Source organism: Echiichthys vipera (assembly GCF_963691815.1).
Source record: "Echiichthys vipera genome assembly, chromosome: 19".
NCBI classification, from domain to species: Eukaryota; Metazoa; Chordata; class Actinopteri; order Perciformes; family Trachinidae; genus Echiichthys; species Echiichthys vipera.
In genome coordinates, this window is record NC_139844.1 from 5,774,945 (window position 1) to 5,801,378 (window position 26,434).

Consider the following 26,434-nt stretch of genomic DNA (forward strand, 5'->3'; position numbering starts at 1 on the left):
AGAAAATTGTTTTTATTCAGTGAGTGATTGATTTTCCCTCTGCAACATGTCCACATCATTTATCTCAGTGAAGTTGTTACCAGGCAACAAAGGGAGTTAGCAGAATGAAAAACAAAAGAATTGATAATCGATTAAGAGATTACATGAGTCATTCAACACATAACTGAAGAAACGCAGTTCAATGCCCTCTTGTGGTGCAAACACACGCGGCAAAATGAGCTCCTAAATAAAAAAATAAAAAGTTAAAGATATATACTTTATGCACACATTTCCATTATGACTTTAAATGAAATGATTCATTCATTCATTCATTCATCTTCAACCGCTTATCCCAGGGTCGGGGTCGCGGGGGTGCTGGAGCCGATCCCAGCCGACATCGGGCGTGAGGCGGGGTACACCCTGGACAGGACACCAGTCGATACATAAAATAACATTTTGAGAAAACAATTGGGTGGCCTGCTTGCCTAGGGGTTAAGACACTAGGATCATGTTTCATGTTATTCCTGATCTCTCTGTCTACTGTCAAATAAAATTAAAGAGTTCAAATTGAGTAAGAAAAAAAATGTCTCCAACGCCACATGTTTGTTTTTAATAGGGTATACAGGGTTAATCTTATGTTGATATAAAGCATATATTAGTGAGCAATGACCTCAGTGAAATAACCGATGGCATACAATTTAGTTGACCTTGCCCATGAACTATACACTATGTGGCATGAAATGCGTCCCTGTGATGTTGACAAGTTGCAGACCACTAACGATGCATTCAGGGCCATGGGCAGTGCAGGAAATTAAGAGGTGTCGTAATAGTCCAATGAAACTAAAATGCACAGTAGCTAGTGTGTTGGGTCCCACGCCAGCAGACACATGGTGAGAACATCACCTCAGACCAGTGCTATGAAGAGTGTCCTGGGAAAAAAGACTGCTGTGCCCACAACCCGCCCTACAATCAAAGGGAGTAGTGTTTTAAGTCAGGTTGTGGTCCTATGTAGTAAAATGCCACACCTAGGGTTATTCAACAACCAAGAAGGCATCTTACGTAATGCATTGAAAAGGCACAAGATGCTTCAAATGAAGTCACTTCTTGATCATATTCACTCTATTTCAGTTTTTATCTCCTCAGGGAAAACGCAGTGTGTTTAATGTCTGTATTAAATGCTGTATGTGCATGTATATTTTAAATATTCACCTACATTATCATGTCCAGTACTGTGCAGTACCCTTTTTACATTTGAAACTATGATTCAGTACAGGCCAACAGTTAACTAAATCCAATTATATATATAAAAAACTGAACCTAAAGATCTAAGAAAGACACCTGAGACATGTGAATCATATAGCCTGAGTAAATACATTGCATCTGTCTTTTAGGGGTGACCCCGAATGGTCGACTATTCGACGATTCGCTCCAAGGAGCCCGATTCGACAGTCGAATCATCGCAAAATGTGGCTATGAAACAATGAATTATTCCATTCTGGCTCTGGGGGTGCTGAATGTCTGTTTTGACATAGAGATGTGTAGTTTCTCCCAATAAATCATGATAAATTGCCTATTTGGGTATAAATATAATCCCCTAATAAATACTGTTGCTAAAAATGTGAGAATAAGTCATGTGCTTTTAATCTTTCTCCTTAGTGTGCAGGAATAACCCCCTCTCCCTTTGAGACTAAGTTGTACTATCCAGCATCCGATGTTCAATCCGACACAGTCTGACACAGCGCTGTGAAAGTGATACTACAGTTCTAAACATACTGTCAGCTACTGTCAAAGAAAGATGCAAACAAAACACATTTATGTTCTAACAAGAAATACTTTTAATAAGATGCTCCTATCAGAAATCAGAAACCACATGTCTCAGTAACCCTTTGCCTGACACACGTGACCGCGCAGTGCTGGACTCACGTGAACCCGCTGCTGTCTGCTTCATGTCCATGGCTCCACCCCGGATCAGAGGGTTTTTCATGAGCTGAAAAAAAACTGATTCAAAGATTAGTCGACTATAGGCAAGAGGTGATGAATCAGATTTGACTATTAACATTTTTAGTCGGGGACACCCCTAGTGTCTTTGTTTATGTATTCCCTAGCTGTTAGCCAGGTCCTCCAGGTGGACCAATGAGACTATCTGAAGGATATGCTGGACCACAAGGCCCACCCGGACCTCCGAGACTCCCTGGCAACTCCCAAGCAAGTAAACCAGTTGCCCCGGGTGGCCATGGAAAACCAGGTAGCCCTGGCTTCCCTGGTGAGAAGGGTGCACCTGGTGCAAATGGACAAATGGGTCCTAGAGGTGCACCTCCCCTAATGGCTCACTGTGTAAAAACATGTTGAAGCATTAACATTAGCTGAGCACTAATCAGCATCATCGATCTGCTGTGTAAAACCTCAGGAGCTCTGCAGGGGGAGTGGACAACTGGCACACTTTGAAAATGGATGTCAGTTTCTTTTTTTCTAATCAATACCACCTGTTTAAAGTGTCTCCGATGTATTTATCCTTGACAAACAAAGGCACTTTATAATGAAACTCCTCATGATCAGCACTTTGAAAGAGCCGTGATACCAAGACAGATGGTGTGTTTATATGCAAATACATCACAAATAAAGTGTTCCTGTGAGACTTTGTGATTTGTGTTGAGATGCAGACAAGTTCAGGTTAGTAATCAGCAACAAATACTTTTCCATTGATCAGCACGCACTAAAGCATTTCACCCCCTGTAGACAGAAGAAAAACAGCACCACTGACAGTCAGGGTCCAAAATAACTCTTTAATTTACACAAGTATTTTTTTAACTGAAGATTTGATTCATTAAAACGCTGCAGCTCATTGTGTTGGTGTTGTCGTCATAAAAAGCTGATCTCTTCTCATCCTTGTATCTGTGAAGCTCCACTTTTTTTCTGAAAAGTTCCCAATACCTAACGTTAGCCCTGATTTATTCACTCGCCATCAGCGTCTGGAGCTGCCCCACAAAAGCCCTAACCTGACTCTCCCCAGATGACTTTCGTTCCGCCTGCTTCCGTCTTGACTTCACTCAACCATCTTCACTCCATAGGAAAATGATTTCAGGGTCCGAAAAAAAAAAATGGTCAAGCCAATCAGGACCGCTGGGCGGGGTTTTAGAGATGTTTTATAGATAGATATATAGTGACGTAGTGGAGAAACGACTTGTATCGAGGAAGGAGACATAAACATCATGACATCATACATCATGACATCACATGGATGCTGCTATTTCATTCGTGTTGTCCAATCTAGAGAATTGTTCTTCTTTAAAAGCTCTTGTTTTGGAAACCATGTCGGCTGTTCTGTTTGGCTTTTCCCCTCTCAGCAGCGTAACGGGTTGGTTTTGATGTGAGTGGTTGAAGTAGCACGTTAATAAAGATGAAGGACAAGTGGTCTATCCAATCATATGCAAGGATTTTTGATAAGGCCCAGGTTCCTGAAATCGCCTTTCAGTCGAGCGATCCCAGATGGATGAGTAAGCAAGGCAGAACTAAATTCAACGCTCGCTTGAGCACGATGTTTGAGCTTTCCAAAGACAGACAAAGTGGTTAAAGATCTGGAGCTGACGGGGACTCCAAGAGCCAATGAGAACACTTGACGGGGGCTGAGGGGGCTGTTACAGCAGGAACTTTACTGTATGTGCGGCCGCAGACGGGCGAAGCAGCAGGTGAAACTTTCCGTTTTTGTTGTCCTGACCTGTTTGTGCGAGTGTACAGTAGTGATGCACTATGGGTGGTTTGTGGCTGCAGGTGTGTGAAACAATGGTTCAGTAATTAAAAAAATATTCATTAAATTCTCTAAAATGTGAACAGAGAATGTGCGCGTTTACCCAGCTTCATTGATTAATTCTGAAGCTTAAAGTTTAGTCCTGTTTCCTCTGTCATATTTATAACTACAGTTTTTTGTTTTGCTGCTTAAATGTCCCATGATATGTATTGCTGTCTTTACTGCACCCATGGAAATGTTACTGGATGCAGCAGTGGAGCGCACAGTGGCGTGTACAGACTCTGTAAGGGGCCGGGGTGAAATATGAATGAATGATGCCAGACAGGTGAAATATTCTCTATTCTTTCCTGAGAATCAACACTCAAATCCTAAGTATTTAACAAAAACATGCTGTCACCAGAATGCAGGAGAAAAAGTTTCTAAAACTCAGATTGACAGTGGACATCGACGAGGGTCAATCAAAGAATTGCGATGCAATTGTTGAGACGGCCATACGTTGCACGTGAGCACAGTTGATGCAAAATTCAAAATGTGATCAACATGATGAGTTTGGTTCTATTACAGAAACATCCTAGGATTTTCCCCAGGGCAATTTCAGTCAAAAATCAACCGGACTTGGTTATTTGTCCAGGAAGACATTTCACCTCTCATCCAAGAGGCTTCATCAGTTCATGTACGCATCTGACCAGACTGGGACTGGTCGGACTAACGATGGGTGGCGGCTGGGGGGTGCTAAATCTGGACCGTGCTGACAATCATATGATTGGGTTCAGGCATCAGGTATGAGTTTTGAAGCAGTTCAGAATATTTAAGCATCATAAAGGCTTCAAAGGTCAGAGTAACCTGTAGAGAGTTCAGTCTCCCAGTGTAACGCCATTATATCCCACTGGGGTGGTGCCACATGTGAGGTAAGTTTGCTTTTTACTTTATTACAACTTCCCTGTCACTCAAAAGTCCCCTGACAATGAACTCCACCCATCTGGGCCTCTAAAGAGGAGAAGACAAACATCATGGAGTCTGGTGTGCTGTCAGGAGCATTCGGGTCTAGATGGCAGTGCTGCATCCTCTCCCATCACATAAACCTGCTGTGACAGATTAGTATTCAGAGGCCAGGCGGCGTCTGGCCACGTCCATCTCTATTCATGGCTGCTGGGATTAGAGGAGCCAAGTACACAAAAGAATATTGAAAATGATAATAAGACAAAAGACAAATAAGATATCTGGAGATGAATAGGAGGGAGAGGACAGAGAGACCGTGTGTCTGTGTGTGAGAGAAACCGTCTCCTCTGTGGAAAAAGTTCATTACAGAACTGGATTTTCTTTAAGAATTTCTGTTTACTGATCAATAATTCACTCCAGCTTCTCAGTAACAATAACAAAAGGCGACGGATAAGTTTAGTCGACAAAAAGACGGTTAAGTTTAGACGACAAAAGGTGACTTTTAAGTTTAGACGACAAAAGGTGATGGTTAAATTTTGACGACAAAAGACGACGATTAAGTTTAGACAACAAAAGGTGTCGGTTAAGTTTAGACGACAAAGGGCGACGGTTAAGTTTAGACGGCAAAAGGCGACGGTTAAGTTTGGACGTCAAAAGGGGACAGTTAAGTTTGGGGACAAAAGGCGACAGTTAAGTTTAGACGTTAAAAGGTGACGGTTAAGTTTGGATGATAAAAGGTGACAGTTAAGTTTAGACGACAAAAGGCGATGTTAAGTTGAGACGGCAAAAGGCGACGGTTAAGTTTAGACGACAAAAGGTGATAGTTAAGTTTTGACGACCAAAGGCAACGGTTAAGTTTAGACGGCAAAAGGCGACGGTTAAGTTTAGATGACAAAAGGGGACAGTTAAGTTTTGCGACGAAAGGCGACAGTTAAGTTTAGACGTTAAAAGGTGACGGTTAAGTTTGGATGACAAAAGGTGACGGTTAAGTTTAGACGACAAAAGGCAACGGTTAAGTTTAGATGGGCAAAAGGCGACGGTTAAGTTTAGGCGTCAAAAGGGGACGGTTAAGTTTGGGGAGAAAAGGCGACAGTTGAGTTTAGACGATCAAAGGTGACGGTTAAGTTTAGACGATAAAAGGTGAGGGAACATTTACTGTTTCTGGCTCATCTCAGAGCTTCTCTCTAATCTCTTCCTCCACACGCCATAATGATCAATCCAAAGCAGATGCAAAAAGATCTGAGGATCATACTGTATACATCATGACATCAAACATATTGTGCTCTACAGGTATATAGCATTGGGTCTGTACTTCTCTGTGGATCACCAGTGTTTCAGCTCTCAGTGAGAATCACATGTAAGATTTCCATCAAAACCACACACTTGAGAAGCTGATTCCATTGATTAAACCTGTGTGCGGCTGCTTCTCAATGGCTCACGGTTGAGCGGGGAGGTACGAGAATCAGACAAAGACATAAGTGAAATACATTAATGGAAGAAATGTGGGAAAAAGGGAATGGATGTATGAAGCAATCTGGAATCTGACTGCTCAGGCTTTCATCTATTGAAGCAAAGTGATGAGTGCGCGTGCGGGAAACCATTTCCTGCTTTAGATTTAGAGCGATAAGACCTGCCTTTGAGTCAGCCGCGCTTCAGAATTGCTCGGATGAGCCATTTAAGAATCACTGGGTTGAAAATGATGTTCATTACATACCAGGGGAAAGCCTTATTGATCTGTCCGCACACTTTAAGAAGCAGAATGGGACTTAAATCATCAGTCCAGCTACACTGCACTGAGCCCCGAGGCATATGATTACTCTGTTTCTGCCTGTCCACTTCCATCTTTCTGTCTTTCTTCTTCTGTTCTTCCCCATCTTTCAGCTTCAAGACTGTGCCTTCCTTATGTATCTCCCTGTTAAATTGGTTATATTTAGTGTCCAGATCTTTCGGTTTAAATCAAATAGCTTATTGGCATGGTGCTTGCATGCTTTAGCTGTTTCTGTGTGGTCTTCAGTGTCTTTATTTATGGGCTTACAGCACAGCCGCTGCATGTCTTAGTTGAGTGTGACAAGAATTGATATGTTCAGATTAAGACACTCAAAGACACCTTCAGTTGCAGCTAAGTAGTAATACATGCCAACGTTTTCTATAATTTCTATGAAGCACCCAACTACCCTTCACTGGGTGTCTAAGATGATGTCATCTTCAGACTCCATTGATAGGGGCGTTTGGGGAAAGTATAAAATGAAATCATCTGCATAAAGGTGTATGTGGCAATCAGGCACAGGAGAGAAAATACCATTCACACAAATGGTGACAAGCCAAGACTTGATCCCTTTGGCACACCTGCAGATCAGTAATCAGGTTGGACAGATTAAGAAAAGGTATGGCCATTCTAGCTCCTCTTTTTTGTGTTGCAACTTTCAATAAGAGAGAATCAAAACTCAATTATTCCATGACGCTGACGTCTCAGAAGCTTCCCAGAAGCAGCTCTCCGCTCCGTTAAAGATAGGGTCTGAGTCTATTTTGACTGAAGCCGCATAGAACTGCACAGAGCAACTTGAGACACAGGAAAGGCATGGAGCATCCAGAACAATAATCCACTTGTACAGACTGACGGTCAGCATGGACCTACTGGTAGGGCACAGGCTTGTAAAACAGTCTTTTTAAATAAACTCTTGGTTCTCTAACGTTGGTGCTTTGTTTTATGTGTAGGGTACATGTTACTGCAGAGGTTTGGTGTTATTTTGAGCAGTATTAGTGGTTAAAAAAATGCTGTTTTGGATGCGTTCAGCACACCGCCCCAAGCTAATCAGTGTTAGCCCTTCGGGGCTGTTAGCGTCTCTCAGGGAATTCTCTATACATGGTTGATCAACCAAAAATCTTGGCTTATACGATGGATTTTCATGCTGAAAAAGACCATGGCATCCATTTTTGCCGGATTTACACATTAAATCTCCACATCAACAAACACACATTCATCTACAGAGCCTCCCTCCCAATGGCTGAAGCACAAATATCGAAGTCCACAGGAAAAGTAACCTTTCATTTTACTGTTCTCTTTATGTGACTGTGACTGTACAGATTATCATGTGATCTCTGAGTAGTCATGATTATATCTAAAATGAATGTATTGTTATTTACTGTTTGGATCTGTCTTAATAAAACAGGTCTTATGTGACTGACTGAAAAATGACTGCACTTCTCTGTCTGCAGAACCTAAACAATGTTGTCCCGTTGTTATCAGTCACTAACAGAAGCCTCCAGTTGTGTTTTCACACCAGGACACTCAGCAGTGCATCAGCTTAGGCAGCCGGAGCAAATGAAAGAGAGATTAGAATTAAATGGAAGATTGTGCTGGAAATGGGAATTTACATGGTTCCAGTTTTAAATGACTGAATATTTGTGTTTGTAAGAAACACAATATCCACAACCAGGGGCAACATAAGCAGCATGTCACAATGAAAGAGCCACGAAGTAATGCATCCACGCGCTTATTATTTTAATAAAGAACAGCACACAAAAATAAGTGTGTTCTGGTAAAACGATTAGTTGATAGTTGATATTGTCAACTAATTTGATTCTTTGAATAATGTTTAATACATTTAACTTATTGTCAGTGAACTATACTTTTTGCAGCTACCAGATCTAAAGCGATAACAATAACAACAATGCCTTGTTAGGTTTGATAACTCCTTTAATATGCACGGAATAACGTTTTTTTTTTTTTTTCTTCAAAAAGCTACTAAGAGCTAAAGAGAGGTAAATGCTAATAAATGCATAACAATGGGTCTATTCACACCAGCTGCATACTAAGGTTAAGTTGAAACTACTGTTCTGAAATCACGTATGTGTTGTCGGGTTGACGGAGCAGATATAAAGTGAGCAAAGAAAATATTTTTTAAAGTTGTTTGTGACAAAGTTCAAATTCACGATTTTTAGGAATCATCTTCATGATGGAGTTATTTCTTATTTTTTATCTGTTTATTGCGCTTAAATCACAGTGAAACCGGCAGTCATCCATATGTAACGTCACTTCCTGAAGGTGGTGAAATTCAGAGGGGTTTCTTCAGATGAAGTTATTGATTCAGACACAACAGGTTCAAAGCCCCAACAGAGTTGTTTTTTGCTCATGGCTGATGACAGAAAAAAGCAGTATTGATGCCAACACCTCTGAGTTAACACAAATTATCCAAATAGCATACCAAAAATATAACCTCTGCGTCTGAACATGGATTTATAAGTGTGTTTAATTAAACAATAAACATGTTTATGATGCTACTATTAACACTTATAGTCTTATCAACACATTTAGGCCGCGTTTACATGTCCATTTCGCTGCATTTGTGCCCTTCATTTACACGCAAACGTAGAATTCTGCTCTGAAAACGATTCTTTATAAAACTCCGGTTGCACGTTTGCATGTAAACAGAGAAAAACAGTGTTTCCTGCAGCCGATGTCCCAGTCAGCTCCAGAACTTGAACCTGCGTCACAGGTAGGACCTGTGTTTCCAGTTTCATCTAGCTGTGGTTATCATGGATATATATATATATATATATATATATATATATATATATATATAAAACGAAAATGCATGATGTTGACCGTTTATGAAAATACCAGAAATACTTGAATAAAACCAACGGGAAATTATTTAGCATCTTCTAAGGACTTAAAAGGCCCTTATTACCTATTAACTAATGTTTGTTCCATGACCTTAATATGAGGAGTTATGGATGAATGAAAGTCCCTCACTCCCTCACTCACTTAGAATTAAAAATTGAAAACCCATCTAATCAAAATTGCCTTTTCCCTTTGCTCTTATTTGCAATGTGTTGTTATCATTTGAAACCTGATTTGAACATTTTGTTTACTCCCCATTTTTATTATTTCTTGTGTTGCAATGTTTTTAACAAATGTACGGTGTCCTTGAGTGCTTAGAAAGGCGCCTATAAATAAAATGTAGTATTATTTTTCATTGTTTTTAAAGATGATGCTTCTTCAACTCATCATGGTGTTGCTCATGAAAACTCCTTTCAGATTCTCTCCAGCACTCTGATGCTCCCTGATTTATTGTTGATTGCAATTTTTTTTTTTACTAATGATGATCATCTGCTGGAGGCTTCAGCCCGCACACTAACACACAAACACACACACACATATACAAACTATCGTCTACTCCCATCACAGGCCTCCCGTTAGAGAGTTCCAATTGTAATGAGAGTTATGAATAAATTAGCATGTCATTGGAGAAAAAAAAATCACGCAAATTCAGTTCAGGGCATGGATTTAGGAAATTATATGTGTGTGTGTGTGTGTGTGTGTGTGTTCCATTAAATGAGGGTAGATATCTCCCTAACAACATGAATGTTTCCTGAAATTTAATGTTGAGGCATCATTTTATGATCACCAGGTACTGTCGATTTATTTATCTTGTTAGGGTATATTTTATAATGTATATTGTATTAATAAACTTATATTATAATTGTAATTTGTATTACATTTCATGTTATAGATATATTATATTATAAAATAATATTGTAGTTGAGATATAGGATAAATATATTAATGTATGTCTTGTTATAAAGTTAAGATTAGTGGTGATTGTGTTATTATTGATAAATATTGTAAATAATTAACTTTTACTAATTATAGAGAAGACTAATACAGAAACTGGACTTCTTCACATTCCTTTTGAATATGTAATTAAATTAATTCATTGAATTGCTTACATGATTTGTTTTTTGACTGTCTCCAATGGTACGATTATTTAGATTTTTATATTTTGCTCATTGTTTTTTATTTACATATTCAAAATAAACATTTGAATTTCAATATCATACATTTACACAGAAATGTGAACATTCTATAAAGGCCGGTTCAACATTGTTTTAACAGATATCTCTTTTGATCACTCACACAACATCCATTTAAAAAAAAAAAAAACCTCCAGAATACAGGTGTCGTTCAAGAGGTGTCTGGAAGTGCTTCTCCATTTCAGACTTACCGGACTTTATATCAGTTCTTCAGACCTGACATGTTTTCCTTCCTTTTTACACAATCTACATTTTGAATCTGATGGTGCTGTAAACCATGTCGGACATGTTGTTCTTTCTCTCCAAGCCCCTACCACACCGACTTCCTGGTTGATCCAATCAGAAAGTGCCAAAAACTGCAGTTCTCTGAGTGTCCAGGTTTTCATATGTTTCATAACAGAGCAGTTTCTCATTGACCCCCATGTTAAACAGGCCTTTTTACAGCATAATTAAACCTGTTTAAGGCCTGGGACAAAAAAACATTCTAGTCTGTATGTTTAGGTCATATCTCCATGACAACACTGAGGGGGGTGAATTTTTTTGTACCAAGCTAGTTTTTATTTCATTGGAGGTTAAAGTTGATGAATAATTAGGGGCGTGGCCTCTTGAGTGACAGCTAGCCACTGACCCTCACTTCTCCCCGGAGGCTAGTTGTCAGGATTATCATCATTAGCATGCTAACTCCGACATCTCGACCTGGACTGCGGTCATTCCTGTGGTGGTGTTTCCGTAAGTGACAAGATGGTTTTCTCTTCAATCAACTGTACCAACAGATGGTTTAGGAACATAACGTGTTAACTCTGTTATGCTAATTAAATAGCCACACTTGCACCCACCATAACTTGCAATATAGCCTACTATCTATGACACCTACACTAGATGCTAATCTGGAGCACCGGGAGGGTCGGTGTTTAACAGTCTATGGGCATGGTATTGTGTTGAATATAAGTTTAAAGCTAGATCATAAATGCTGGATGCCCCTAATCTCCGCTAGAGACACAGGAAATAAGAAAAAGACTCCCGATTGACTCTCAATCCTGTTTATCTAATAGCGTGTTCTGTTAGCCTAGCTCCTGGGCGGTGGTGCTAATGTTGCTAATTCAGTAAGCGTCAGCCAGATGGGCGTATCTCCCTCCCCCCAACGTCACATCAATGCCCTTTTTTGGTAAGAGGAAATGAGGAGGAGTCAAAGTCTGACAAGAATGCAACTCCCAGAGGTGAGGACGATTGGATCAAGTTGAGAGAACGGGCCTTGACGGAGACGCTACGTCCATTTTTTATACAGTCTATGTTCCTCACGAGCTTGCTACTCTAACTTATTGACAGGTCTCGCGTTGACCTTTGACTTTTTACAAGAGCTGAGAGGAGACACTGTGCAGGAGCAGCAACATTTAGTTCATAACTTCATAATCGGGACATCGACCGGTCCACAGGTCCACGGGTCCGTGCAGTTGCAGCTTTAACGCTAAAATATGTTTTCTCTGTGAGAACACTGAATATGTTTGTAACAAATCTCCACAGGGAGCCTTTCATAAATCAACTGTGAGTGGGCTTCCTGCCAGTGAATTCCGAACAAAAGAAGATGTTTGGGTCTATTTCTTCTCCGCTCATTATGTGTAACTTGTGTCTGACTGCAGGGACTGAATGGTCATGTCCCTGCAGGACACAAAATGAAATGTATGTGTGTTGGGTATAATGAGTGAGCGGACGCTGGCCTTTCCTGCTCCTTTATCTGACCATTAAACCTCACGCTGGCCTTTTCAGACGCCTCATTAAACCGAATAAAAGTCAAGGAGTCTTAATCGCACTGACACACCACAGTGGGTGTTTGTGTGTGTGTGTGTGTGTGTGTGTGTGTCACTGACAGTTGACTGCACTGCTCTGACAGGGTGTTACAGGTTAATACAACACCAGCACCGGTTGTTCCTTCACAGCTCTCACCTCGCCTCTGGGTCAGTGTGTGTGTGTGTGTGTGTGTGTGTGAGAGAGAGAGAGAGAGAGAGAGAGAGACCCTTCAAAATATGTATCAGTTGTACCAGATTTTCTGAACCTTTTACTCACCTTTGGTTCCATTTATTCCTCAGTGAATAGGTTTGAAGATGTGACTGTCGTCTTCCTGAGTTTTCATAAACAGTATTTTCTAATGTGGCAGTTATAAACTGGTAATGAAGCACTGACTTTCTTCTATTAAGAGCCTTTTTTTGCATATAGATGATAGCTCATAGAAAATGACCAATTTAAAGAGCTTGAATGTTGCTGCTCAATATTAAATCCATCCATGTTTGTAAATTTTATTCCTTTTTTAACATAAAAATTCAGATTCTGTACTAGCAGCACACAATCAGGCACATTCAGTTGGAAATTAACTTTATTAAACAAAGGGGGACAGGCGAAATGAGGGTCAAGGTCAGGCAAGGAGTCGAGGAGCCGCCGCACTGGATGAAGGTCATGGTCGGGGACAAAAGGCTGGGGTGATAACCAGGAAGACGACAGGACATGATGGTCAGGGGCAGGGCAGAAACTGTTTACGCAGTTGGGAAAGAGTCTTACGGAGTCTGCATGAGAGCTGAGAACATCCAGCAGAGAGTTAATGGTGAGGAGGGTCTTTAAACTGGGTTAATTGGTGATCAGAGGCAGCTGAGTGCAAAAGGTGAGGAGAGTTGGACTGATGAGAGGGGAGGGGCAGGCAGGTGAGTGGAAGGAGGGGCCACTGGAAACGTACTGGGAGGTGATGAAGAGAGGGCAGACTGTGACAGATCTATTGAATAATCTACTCCTCTGTTACAACCCGGAAATAACACTTTTTTTTTTTAAATGGAAGAAGTGAAAGGAAGATGATGCAGGCTCCAGGCGCTGGTGACACGGAGCCACATACCGTTCATCTTCACAAACCACCAACACTGCAATGACACAGAGCCGGTAGAAAATCAGCAAAGTTTCCCTTTAAGTCAAATCAGCAAAAAAAAGAGACTCGATTACAATCCTGCTTTCAAAATGACGCCACACATTTGAAAATCGTGTTTCTGAATGTTTCACCATTCGCACCAGGGACTGAATTTGTATTTTATACTTACTTTCCCCTTTTCCTTTCACTTCTTCCTTTCCCCTTTTCCTTTCACTTCTTCCTTTTACTTCTTCCTTTCCCCTTTTCCTTTCACTTCTTCCTTTTACTTCTTCCTTTCCCCTTTTCCTTTCACTTCTTCCTTTTACTTCTTCCTTTCCCCTTTTCCTTTCACTTCTTCCTTTTACTTCTTCCTTTCCCCTTTTCCTTTCACTTATTGCTTTCACTTCTTCATTTCACTTCTTCCTTTCACCTTTTCCATTTCATTTCTTCCTTTCACTTCTTCCTTTCACTTCTTCCTTTCATCTCTTCCTTTCCCCTTTTCCTTTCACTTATTGCTTTCACTTCTTCATTTCACTTCTTCCTTTCACCTTTTCCATTTCATTTCTTCCTTTCACTTCTTCCTTTCATCTCTGCCTTTCACTTCTTCCTTTCAATTCTTCCTGTCATCTCTTCTTTTCACTTCTTCCTTTCACTTCTTCCTTTCAGCTCTTCCTTTCACTTCTTCCTTTTACTTCTTCCTTTCTCTTCATTTCACTTGTTCCTTTCACTTCTTCCTTTCCCCTCTTCCTTTCACCTCTTCGTTCACTTCTTCCTTTCACCTCCTTCTTTCACCTCTTCATTTTACCTCTTAGTTTCACTTCTTCCTTTCACCTCTTCTTTTCACCTCTTCCTTTCACCTCTTCCTTTCACCTCTTCATTTCACTTCTTCCTTTCCCCTCTTGCTTTCATCTCTTCGTTTCACCTCTTCCTTTCACCTCTTCCTATAGGTGCTTCCTTTCCTCCTTTACTCGAGTAAACGTACTGAATTTCATTTCGCAGCTGTGGTGCATAATCACTCAACATGTCACAGTTTCATGCAGAGCTCCAAAAATACTAAAGTGGAGAAAACCTTCTATCTGTCACAGGCCACAAACTCCTCCTGACTTTTAACCTTCAACAGCCGACCTGTGGTCACTTTTTATTAACTGATGCTTTCAGTTGAGATCTTCCTGACCCTCAACAACATTTTTCCATGAAAGATCTTGCAGCTGCAGGTTTATTTTGCGATGTAAAAGCAGCAGAGTGGCGGGCTGTAACGGAGGCAATCCTCTCCTTCCTCCATCTGTCCTGAGGGTGCTTAGTGTCAGCCAATGAGGCAGAAACACCATTAAAATCCACTTCGAGGAGAGAAGTGTTTTGGGGCCGTCAGAGTTCATTGGTCAGTTCAGCTATTAGCTACAGTACGGAGAGAATAAGTCACAGAAAAACACACACACACTCAGAGAGGCAAAACACACACGTACAAATGTACACAGAAGTGGAAGTATGAACACAAGGATTCATTTTAGACCATTACAAAGAAATTCATGGGAGAAAAAAAACAAAAACAAGAAATAAAATACTAAATGAAATGAGAATAAATAAGGATCATCAGTCCATGATGATTATTTAAGCATTAATGTAGACAAAAAAAACTTTAGTCACAGAAATTATATCTGTATAATAATAGGGGTGTGACGAGACCTCAGCTTACGAGCCTGAATTTTACCACTATGTTTAACTTTCAATATTTCTTGATTTCGATTTCAGCAGAGAGCTGTAGTAGTGCTGCAGGTGTCTTTGCATAATGCTCGTGTTAGCCGCGGTGTAGCCTACGGTACTCACACCAGGAAGAGTATACCCTCTAACCCCACTGGGCCACTGCGTCCAAAATGAACCCATAGTCACCATAGTCACTGTTTGCTCCACAGTTCAGAAGCATCGTGACGCCGGCACTCGCTCCTCTCATAGAACACAAACATTTTATTATCGACCCACACCTGTGCCATAGGCTTATATGTGTTTTGAACATATGAACCGTATCTACATCTTTCATCGCTAGTAGGGGGTTCACTTTGACAGGCATTGCATAGCACTTTGCCTAGTTGGAGGTGTGAAACTTTGTACTTCCCATGGCACTTGAATGCAGCACGAGCAGCGCAAGTGAAACGCAGCGATGGTGACAGGCAGGAAGCTTTGGTAATTTATTGGGACCAAATAAAATGATTGGTCAGACTTTTACCAAAAATATATGAGAATTGAATATTGATGAGTCAAAACCTGGTGGATTTCTTTTGCATTCTGGTGTGCCATACGCTTATTAGGAGCATTTTAATATGACAAAAGAAAAGTGTCAAAATGACAGAGAGGGAAGAATTGCTTTAAACACTGATGATTTGTTCCTATGGAGCCGGCATGAAAACTGTTGCAGTTCAGTAAATGTGTGTCAGCTGGTGAAGGCAGGTTATCCAGCAGCTGTGACTTGGTTCAGGAGCTGCTGACAGACGGCTCAGACCGAACCGTTCTCTCTGCTCGTCACATACGGAGGCTTCCGGTCCGTCAGGTGTTCATACTGGGAATAGAACCTGGAGCCTGATGTTAAAGAAGCTGCAGGGCTCAGGTGTGAGCTTACGCGTTTGTGCTGACGGCACTATCTTCTTACAGTGCTCACTGATCCATGTTGTTCCTGTCTTATCTGTCACTCTGTTGCTGTTTATCCACTTACATGTTGATAAACTTTTTAACTCAACAGGAAATATCGTCAGATTTTAATACGGCAAGATCTGGGGGGGGGGGGCGATATCTTGAGTAGATCAGCATTAGTGTATTTTATATATTAAATATTTTCACCTCCTTACTTTGCTGTCAGACAGCCGTTTTTCTTTGGCACAATATTTTCTCAAAGTATTCCTACGGATAAGCAGACACTGTGCCCTGCCTCAGAAATACACAGAGATACTGTAACCTTTCCCAGGTGCCAGCAACCGTCACGTTCAGGAGTCTTTCTATCACTGAAATATGAGAGAGCTTTAGAGGTGTGAGGAGAGCAAGGCTAACCGCCCCCCCCCCCCCCCCCCCCCCGCTTCCAGTCTTTAGGCTAAGCTAGGCTAACCACGTCATCTCATTGTGAAGTATTCACAAGTTTGAGACAAAGATTTACTGAGAGGCTGCAGGCAGAGAGCCCAGCCTCTTTATTCTTTTGTATTCAGTCAAATGTTTCCTGAGAACAGTTCAGTCAGGATGATTGCTGTAATTTGACAGAGAGAAGCAGAAAATAAGGACTCAAGTGCAAATTGAATGAGACTTGTAACAATCTCAAAGAAAGATGCAGAAACAGATGAAACTCCCAAAAATGATGAGTGTGAAGCAGCTCTGCACCTCCTCAGCTGCCGCACTACAGGCTTTTACAGAGTCAATCACAGATGCAGCTTTTATTCAAAGTGTGACTACAAATTAAAAGGCAGAGTCGAGAGGGACGAATGATGAAGGCAAAGAGAGGCTTCATTTGTCCGAGTGCCAGGCGGGAATCTGAGAAAATGCAGAGCCAAAGGGACAGCACTTAAACATAGAGGACTACACAATAACCTGTGCATCAGAGAACAGCACAGCGACACTGTAAACAGCAGGGCGGAGGATCCAGTGATTTGAAGGAAAGCCAGGTGTTAACTGGACGGGACGTGCAAGGAAACGTGAACAAATGAACCGGCAGAGTCCACACATGCTGTTCTTCTGTTCTACATTCCTCAGTGGCAACCCGGAGACGGACCTACGGTCGACCCACAGACAAAATGACAGCATTTGACAGCCTGGGAATGAGAACGGACTGCATAGCGTTGCCTCATTCGGCAATAGATAGTGACTGAACCAAGCCCCCGCCACAGCGACTTCCTGGTTGATCCAATAAGGAAGTGCCCAAAACTGTAGTTCACAGAGTGGTTCGTAGTTTGCACAATAGGGCAGTTTCTCATTGACCATTGTACACTGAGGGGGTGAATTTCTTTGTACCTGGCTAGGTTTTATTTTATTCAAGGTTAAAGTTTATGAATAATTAGGGGCGTGCTCTCTTGAGTGACAGCTAGCCACTGGCCCTCACTTCGCTCTGACGTATCTCCCTCCCCCCAACGTCACATACATGCCCTTTTTTGGTAAGAGGAAATGAGTTGGAGTCAAAGTCTCACAAGATGGAGACTCCCAGAGGCAAGTACAATTTGATCAAGTTGAGAGAACGGAACTTGGCCGAGAGGCTACATCGATTTGTTAAACAGTCTATGGACTGAACAGACAATTATCATATAAAAGATTATAACTTTAAGATGAGCACGCCAATGTTGGATTGAGGTTTGAAAGACATTTTCTGATAAGATAAAACTTTAATAACAAAGAGGCAAGGAGGCTGTGACCTGAACAAATGTTTGCTGCTTCACGGAGCTCAGTGAACGTTCAATAAGAATCAAAATGACAGGTTTTTGTTGCTGTCCAAACAAATCTGATGATTACTATGCTACAGAAAACTGTTTATCTACTACCTACAATCCATAGCATATTGATAAAAGAGGCTCTCAACATTAAGATAGGACGATAAGAGAAAACCAGGGCCGCGCAACAAACAGAAGACTTGAGCGTCTCAGTTACAGCAACAAATGTCACAAGAAATCCATGATATCTGCAACCACCAGAGCCAAACAACACACAACAAACAGCAGTTATGTTCATTGTGGGAGGCTGAATCTGCATGGAATATCTCTCTCTCAGAGGAGGTCCTAGCACGTGGGACTCTGAAGTGACATGTCTGAGACGGACACATCCAACATCAGATTACACACAGAAGGTTAAACTCCAATTTAGTAGCGTCAGATAAGAAGCCGGCTCTGATGTTGAATGGATGGAAGAAATGACATACAAAGATTCACGACCATGTGAGCAGAAATTAATTTCCCAAAGGATCACAGAGGACGAGGATGACGTCATTCAGAGCTCAGCTGGAGGCAAATCTGGAGACGGATGGTGTTTTACATTGAGTCGCTTCATATGAATGTGGAGAGACTCATTATTTGGAGGCTGGTAAAGTAAATATTAGAAACTGCAGGAATATCAATACGGAAAAGAAAATGAGATTCCGTGGATCTTCTAAGACATATTTGGTAACTGGCTGTCTAAAAGTTCTTGAAAAATGAACTCTAGGGTGAAATAAACTGACCTGATGGGTCCAGACTGGGAGAGATCTGACTGCACATTAGCTGTCAACTAACGTTACGAAGCAGAAGAATGCCAGGTCCATGCAGCTAGGCTAACGTTAGCTCACCTGCGTCTCGGCTGCACGGCATGCATCTGCTGTTGGTGTCTTTGTGGCATTGGCTGATGGAGTGATTTACAAACGGAATTTTTGTGTAATTGTAAATATGATTTGCTTGCTAATGTCACGCCCAAGTTTGCCTCTCATGTTTTAGTGTTGCACACAGGGGTGTGCGATATGACAATATTAGATTGTGAAGGATTAGAACGTGCTGATGATCTGCCAAAGCAGAGAGATCGTAGTATTGTCTATAGGGCACATTCTATCCACTGCTGTTAAATTTTTTTCCTCATCCAAATCACATTATTGGCTAGTCCGTCTCATGCACCGCCCTAAAGACAAACCAGTTATAGCAAACTATAGGCAGTGACAAGGAAGTTTCATCCCCGATCAAGTTTGATTCAGAGAGTAGTGTGAAGTTATGGCTGAAAATGAAAACGAAACTACCATGTCCTAACAGAATGCGAGCGTCAGATAATCGCGTCGCATCGATGCTGTCTGTCCACACTTATTTACAGAATTTGTAGAACAAGCTGTAAAGTACGCACCTGAAAAACTCTTAAGTGTCCCGTGCAACCGCAGATTCCTAATGTTTTTAAGAAACAAGTGCTGTCAATTCACAGAGGTCGCCTTTCTGCCCAAACCTGCCACACACACACACACACACACACACACACACACACACACACACACACACACACACACACACACACACACACACACACACACACACCGACACAAGCACACACACACACACACACACACACACACACACACACACACACACACCGACACAAGCACACACACACACAAACACACACACACACACACACACACACACACACACACACACACACACACACACACACACACACACACACACACACACGGTCACACAAGGTGTGCCCATCTGATGGTAACACAACAAACCTTTTCAACCACCTAAAGAGACTGCATCCCATACAGTCTGCTGAGAGTGAAACAAAGAGGAGTCCAGCCACACCACAGCCAGCAGAGGCAACAGGTGGCTTTAGGTAGCTGTTTGTTAAATGTCCATTGTATTTGACACAAAAGTTGGCAAAATTGCAAAAACCGATTCAAATTTGTTAGGGAAGGTTCTTTGGCCGAAAGGCTTTGTTATATATTTTTTCTTTTTAGGGCTATGTTTTTACATAGAGAAATACTTTGGTTGAACTGTTCAATAACTTTCATAATAATTAAAAAAGGAATTTTAAAAAACGGGATCAAGTCGTGATCCTGATTTGACTGTCAAAAAAAATGGTGATATAATATTTTTGCCAAATCGCCCAGCCTTATTTTAACATGTTTCTGAATCCAAACAAAGATGGACGCCAGTGATGACCTGGACAGGACACAGTTGTACAGGATGAACAAGACAGGGATGGACACCCTGCTGGTGTGGACTCCCCTGGAGGAGACGAGAAGTGATGGAGAACAATGGCAGCAAAATGTGACAAAAAAGATCTTTAATGAACTTTTTCAAAAATCTGCACGGTGTGTTTTCCTTCACACTTTCTTATTTCTGTGTGAAAAACAAAACTCCCCCCAAAACATCTAATCAATACAGCACTTGCAGAGTTGTCCAACCTCACACACTCCCATTCATCCTTTCTGCCTGCGAATAATGCATGAACAGCACAAGTTCATGTGTCAGCTTGATCGTTGGGCACGTTGCATTCACACATGATTAACATTTTACATCTGTGAGTTGGTGATGAAGCATCTGTCATGATTGTACTCATGACACTATGACTGCAGACAGATATCTTTATGACAGAAGGTCGTTGAGGCCGAGTAATACTTTGATCCAAATGACGCCTGAAGAGTGCAACTTTTTCTCATTTTAAGCTTCTGATGGAGTGGATTTGTCCCACAGTGTGACGCCCATGTTGGATCTCCTCCAGTGCAGGTGGCTGTGACGTGGAGGATCAGTCATTCTCCGTGGTTAGATTCAGGGAGGTCGTCTTTCCTTCAGTGATGAGCTCCCCTGACATCAGCTTCTTTCTTCTCCTTCCTCTTTTTATGTCTCCTCAACTCCCACCTCCCTCCCTCTGTCGTCCCTTTATTGTTGTGTCCCCTTGTTGCTTCTTCCCTCATATTTATTTAATAAAGTAATAAATCTGATTTCATTTTTTCTTCATTTCAAAGGTAACTTAGACAATAACCTGAAAGTTGATAAGCTTAAATATGATGCGTTGATTGGATATCTTATGAACCAGCAAATGTGCAAATGTGAAAAATGACAACCTCGAAAAATTCCACCATTGATGGAAAATCTTCAGTTAATTCAGTTAAAGACGTGTGTAACTGTATAAAGCTCTGAACCCAAACCATGTGATGAAACAATGTACACCACTGTAATCCACTTCAACAGAAGGTGATTAATGTGGGGAAGAAAGAACCGGCGTGCTGCTCAAATTAATTTAGGATGCAAACTTTATCTGAGCTGACTCCTGTTTGTCCTTAATTTCATGCTCTTATGAAGGACGGAGCACGTCAGCAGGTTTGTTATCCAAGATAATGTGACTATTGTCTGTCAATTATCCTTTTCACTTGGGTTCTTTTGTCAGTCAGTATGCAATGAACTTCTGGGGACATTTCGATTTCCCCCGATCTATAGTCAGGTTGCAGCTATCGATTTTCTTAGTAATCTCCAATTCATCTAATAACTGAGCCATGGTTTTATTACAAATGATGATCAACTAATTGGTTTTCTTTTTAGAAAATAACTATTTGTATTGCTTAGGTTGTATACAATAATATTTGGCACAACTGATTACTTGAGAGAAACTTTTTTATGATCAAGTTCAGTTTCCAACCCCCACTGTAAGTGAACACAAAGAAAATCTGGATTGCCACCTTATTTATTTATGTATGTGTTTTTAATTAAAAAGAAAAGTCCTTATGTTTCAGATGTCATGTTTTCTCACTCTGGATAGCAGCATATGTTAAACACCCACAGTAAAATAATATGAAAGGGAACAAGTGGGAGAGGAGCAGGAGGACAGCTGTTCCTTTATCTACCGGAGCCAATCAGCGATCTGTTGAGGGCCGTCAGAGGTGCTGTCAGCTAATACCTTTGTTCTTAGAAATCCCACATGCTATCACCGTGTGACGTTTTAGCTTTCCCAAAATAATCATGTTTATAATGAACGAACATTTCCATCACACTTGTGTTTCAAGATGGTATCAAACTCTATTATCCTGATAATGTGGAGCTGATCTGTTCAGTTCACTCTGATTACTCAGGTGAGCAACAGACCCATCACAGGTCTGATTGGTCTTTAAATCAGATGCCTTTAGACAAACAAAAAAATCGACAAAATCCAAAGACTTGTTACTTGTTTTTCAGTTTAACACCAACTACTCGTGACTTGATGTCACCAAGTCCAAAGATTAAAGATTGGTATTTTTATCTTTTTCGAAACAACGTTAAGGCATGAATCTGACGTGTATAATCACAGCTTCACATCATCACTTAGGGTTGTTTTTTTAAAACAGGCAAATTATTTATTATGTTAGGAAATATGGGATTATTTTCATCAATTTCCAGAACAGAAATGTAAAAATTAGATTAAGCCTTGTCAAAATTTCATTGTGTTGATATATTAAAGGATTGTACAATATTGTGGGAAAAGTTCTGCACAAAACTTTGGGGAATATTTTACGAGACCGTGACTGGAAGTAGTCCACAAGATGGTGACGAACCATTAGTGCTTTTGTGTCAGTTAGGTTTAGGCACCAAAACTACGATGACGTGACCGGTTTTAAAGTCCCATACTTCAACATTTGTTTGATCATATTCAATGAAGTCGACACTATGCTTCGATAAAACAACCTAAATCATCCGGTTTTAGAAAAAGAAACGCACGTCTACGTGCACGTAGAGCCTGTTGTTTGTTTTGCAAAAATCCATAGCGCCCGTATCATCCTGTCCACTCAGCACAAAGCTGACTCTAAGGCACAGTTCGTGCACACGCCCTCCACGCTTGCCCATGTTACAATATCACAGGCACACGCCTCAAGCTAGGCATACGCTAAATGACGTTAGTAGTTGCTATCTATGAGTAAGTTAGCCAGCCTACCTCCATGTAGCATGTACTCCATGCTGTTTATTAATGAGAGAAGACACAGGCGTGTTCTGGTGCACGCGCCCTGACGAGCACTCGATGGGAGAGGGCGGAGGAGCTGGGTGGTAGAGGGGGAGGGGCGTGAGAGTTCTCATCTCATCTCATCTTCAACTGCTTATCCGGGGTCGGGTCGCAGGGGCAGCAGCTTTAGCAGGGGACCCCAAACTTCCCTTTCCGGGCCACATTAACCTGCTCTAACTGGGGGATCTCGAGGCGTTCCCGGGCCAGTGTGGAGATATACTCTTTCCACCTAGTCCTGGGTCTTCCCCGAGGCCTCTTCCCAGCTGAACATGCCTGGAACACCTCGCTAGGGAGGCGCCCAAGGGGCATCCTTAATAGATGCCCGAACCACCTCAACTGGCTCCTTTCAACGTGAAGGAGCAGCGGCTCTACTCCGAGTTCCTCACGGATGGCTGAACTTCTCACCCTATCTCTAAGGGAGTCTCCAGCCATCCTCCTGAGAAAACCCATTTCGGCCGCTTGTACCCGCGATTTAGTTCTTTCGGTCATGACGCAGCTTTCATGACCATAGGTGAGGGTAGGAACGAAGATTGACCGGTAGATTGCGAGCTTTGCCTTCCGGCTCAGATCTCTTTTCGTCACAACGGTGCGGTAGAGCGACTGCAACACCGTCCCCACTGCTTCGATTCTCCGGCCAAACTCACTCTCGATCGTCCCCTCATACGTGAACATGATCTGGAGGTACTTGAACTCCTTCACTTGGGGAAAGGACTCATTCCCTACCGGGAGTAAGCAATCCACCGGTTTCCTTCTGAGAGCCATGGCCTCAGATTTAGAGGTGCTGATCCTCATCCCAGCCGTTTCACACTCGGCTGCGAACCAATCCAGTGAGTGCGGGATTGGTGACAAAGCGCACCCCTGGCGGAGGCCAACCCCCACCGGGAACTAATCCGACTTACTGCTGAGGATCCGGACACAGCTCTTGCTTTGGGTGTACAGAGATTGTATGGCCCTGAGAAGTGACCCCCTCACCCTATACTCCCGCAGCACCTCCCACAGTATCTCCAGAGGGACCTGGTCATATACCTTCTCCAGATCCACAAAACACATGTAGACTGGATGGGCATACTCCCATGCCCCCTCCAGGATCCTTGCGAGAGTGAAGAGCTGGTCCATTGTTCCACGTCCAGAACGGAATCCGCATTGTTCCTCTTCAATCTGAGGTTCGACTATAGGACGAACCCTCCTTTCCAGCACCTTGGAGGAGACTTTACCAGGGAGGCTGAGTAGTGTAATACCCCTTGTAATTGGCACACACCCTCTGGTCCCCCTTTTTAAATAGGGGAACCACCACCCCAGTCTGCCACTCCCTTGGCACTGTCCCAGACTTCCACGCAATGTTGAAGAGATGTGTCAACCAAGACAGCCCCTCCAGACCCAAAGCTTTCAGCATTTCTGGACGAATCTCATCAATCCAAAGCTTTCAGCATTTCTGGACAAATCTCACAAATCCCTGGGGCTTTGCCACTGTGGAAATGTTTGACTACCTCAGTGACTTCCGCCAGGGATATTGACAATGATTCCCCATCAGCCTCCAGCTCTGCCTTTAAAAAAAGAGGGCGTGTTAGTCCGATTAAGGAGTTCCTCAAAGTGCTCCTTCCACCACCCGATTACCTCATTGGCTGAGGTCCCCAGCGTCCCGTCCTTGCTGTAAACAGCTTGGACGGTTCCCCGTTTCCCCCTCCTGAGATGTCGAATGGTTTTCCAGAAGCACCTTGGTGCCACCCGAAAGTCCTTCTCCATGACTTCTCCAAACTCCTCCGTCACCCGCTGCTTTGCCTCTGACACAGCAGAGGCTGCAGCCCTTCTGGCCTGTCGGTACTTTGCAACTGCCTCGGAAGTCTTCTGGGATAACATATCCCGGAAGGCCTCCTTCTTCAGTCGGACAGCTTCCCTGACCGACTGTCCACCACGGTGTTCGAGGGTTACCGCTCCTGGAGGCACCTAAGACTTTGAGGCCACAGCTCACCGCTGCAGCTTCAGCAATGGAAGCTTTGAACATTGCCCACTCCGGTTCAATGCCCCCAACCTCCACAGGGATGCCAGAAAAGCTCAGCCGGAGGTGTGAGTTGAAGATCTCTCGGAAAGGGGCCTCCTCCAGACGTTCCCAGTTCACCCGCACTACTCGTTTAAGCTTATATGGTCTGTCCAGAATCTTCCCCCATCCTCTGACCCAACTCATCACCAGATGGTGATCAGTTGACCGCTCTGCCCCTCTCTTCACTCGAGTGTCCAAAACATACGGCCTCAGATCAGATGATACGATCACAAAATCGATCATCAACCTTTGGCCTAGGGTGCTCTGGTATCACGCACAGTTATGAGCATCCTTATGTTCGAACATGGTGTTAGTTATAGTTAATCCGTGACTAGCACAGAAGTCTAATAACTGACAACCGCTCAGATTTAGATCCCAATCACGCGTCTCCAGGTGTCTCCATCATTGCCCACGTGGGTGTTGAAGTCTCCCAACAGAACTATGGAGTCCCTTACTGGAGCCCCATGCAGGACTCCATTCAGGGTCTCTAAGAAGGCAGAATACTCTGAACTGCTGTTTGGTGCATATGCAGAAACAACAGTCATTGTTTTCCCCCCTACCACTTGTAGGCGTAAGGAGGCGACCCTCTCGTCCACCGGGGTGAACTCCAACACCCACCCGGTGCCTCACACCCCGGGCAACTCCAGGGAAAAATAGGGTCCGACCCCTATCCAGGAGTACGGTTCCAGAACCGAGACTGTGTGTGGAGGTATGCCCCACCAGATCTAACTGGTAGCGCTCCAACTCCCGCACAAGCTCTGGCCCCTTCCCCGACAGAGAGGTTACATTCCACGTCCCCCAGCGCACTCAACCCAAGTGGTTCCTCCTGCGAGTGGTGGGCCCACAGGATGGAGAGGAGGGAGGTACCACGTCACTTTTGACGGGCTCCTTGGCAAACCCGGCCACCAGGCGCTCGCCGGCGAGCCCTCCGTCTGGGCCTGGCTCCAGACGTAGGGCTTTTTGGTTTTATCCTTCAGTAATATGGGGTAAAATAAATGATAATTAAGTTGAAAATATTTACTGCGTTGGTACAAAACACATTGGTATAAGAGCAAATAATCCATTCTCTGTGATGAATCCTTAACAAACCTGTTCCTGCTTGTCAAACCCATTTACTGACAACCTCGTTAAAAAAAAACTCAAACTCAAATGCGGACTCATTAGGTCGATAACAGACATCACAGAGGATTCAACAAACACACTGGAGAGCTGTGTTTCAAAGTAAAATCCCTCTGAAAAGTGGATAGAATTGGCGTGGAAGTAATTTGATCAAAATTGAAAGTGATATTCAGTGCAATATGTACATAAATATATTCATAACAGGAGTATTTATTGCATTTGTGGCACAGCACTCAGCTGTAACTGGACACTGGTCTCTGCGGCTCAATGTCTGGAGATTGATTAGACTGAAAACAGCTTGTGTTTCTGGATGATACGACAACAAATGAGGCGTTCAATTGATGGAAGAAAATAAAAGGAGGGAGCATACACTGGGGACGGTGTAAAGGAGGAGGCGGATGATTGAACGAAGGAAGAAAATGACTAATTATCATCTGTAATAATATGGTCCTCCTGATGGAGCTGTGAG